This window comes from Pteropus vampyrus, unplaced genomic scaffold (genome assembly GCF_000151845.1).
Source record: "Pteropus vampyrus isolate Shadow unplaced genomic scaffold, Pvam_2.0 Scaffold2, whole genome shotgun sequence".
NCBI classification, from domain to species: Eukaryota; Metazoa; Chordata; class Mammalia; order Chiroptera; family Pteropodidae; genus Pteropus; species Pteropus vampyrus.
In genome coordinates, this window is record NW_011888783.1 from 28,907,473 (window position 1) to 28,908,628 (window position 1,156).

Consider the following 1,156-nt stretch of genomic DNA (forward strand, 5'->3'; position numbering starts at 1 on the left):
AAGAGTAAGATGACTAGCAGGCTGATAGAAGCAGAGGAGTGCAATCCTTACTAGGAACAGGGCATTATAAGCTTAAAAATAAGAAGAGATTTGCTATAGCAAGATAATAATGAATGTTCAGCATACATAGAGACAAACTGAAACAACGATGACTGAAAAGATCCAAATTTGCAAAGGGGAATGGAGAAAAGGCACACGCAGAAGAGAAGGGACAACTGTATATATATAACTATCTTTTACATATTCTTAATAGTAACCACATGCCAAAGATTCAGAACCGAAGTATATAACATAAAACAAGAAAGACCAGAGGGACAACCCACAAAAGCCAACCAAAATAAAGAAAACAGAAACACAAGGACAAGGAAGCAATGGAAACACCGAGCTACCAGAAAACAAAAGATAAAATGGCTATAAGAAGACCTCATATTTCAATAATCACCCTAAATGTAAATGGACTGAACTCACCAATAAAAAAGCAGAGAGTTGCAAATTGGATCAAAAAACAAAACCCAACCATATGCTGCCTCCAGGATACACTTCTCAGCTCCAAAGACAAACATAAACTCAAAGTGAAAGGGTGGAAAATGATATTTCAAGCAAATAGCATTCAGAGAAAAGTGGGAGTAGCAGTACTAATATCAGATGAAATAGACTTCAGAATAAAAAAGGTAAAGAAAGTCCATGGCCGTGCCACCCTGAACACGCTTGATCTTGTCTGATCTCAAAAGCTAAGCAAGGTTGGACCTGGTTAGTACTTGGATAGGAGACCGCCTAGGAATACCGGATGCTGTAGGTTTAAAAAAAAAAAAAAAATGTAAAGAAAGATACTGAGGGACACTTCATAATGTTAAAGGGAATCATGCACCAAGAAGACATAACACTTATTAATATCTATGTTCCCAATCAAGGAGCCCAGAAATACATAAAGCAATTACTAACAGAACTAAAGGGAGAAACAGACCAAAACATCATCATAGTAGGGGACCTAAATAAATACCCCACTGTCGGATATGGACAGATCATCCAAACAGAAAATCGATAAGGAAATAACATCCTTAAATGACGTATTAGACCAACTGGACATAATTGACATTTACAGGGCCTTTCATCCCCAAACAGTTGCTTATACATTCTTCTCTAGTGCACATGGAAC

General features: G+C 37.2%; 1 pseudogene; it reads left to right on the forward strand.

Moving 5' to 3' along the window:
- Positions 1-680: 680 nt before the first annotated feature.
- Positions 681-799, forward strand: LOC111739536 (annotated as a pseudogene).
- Positions 800-1,156: the final 357 nt, after the last annotated feature.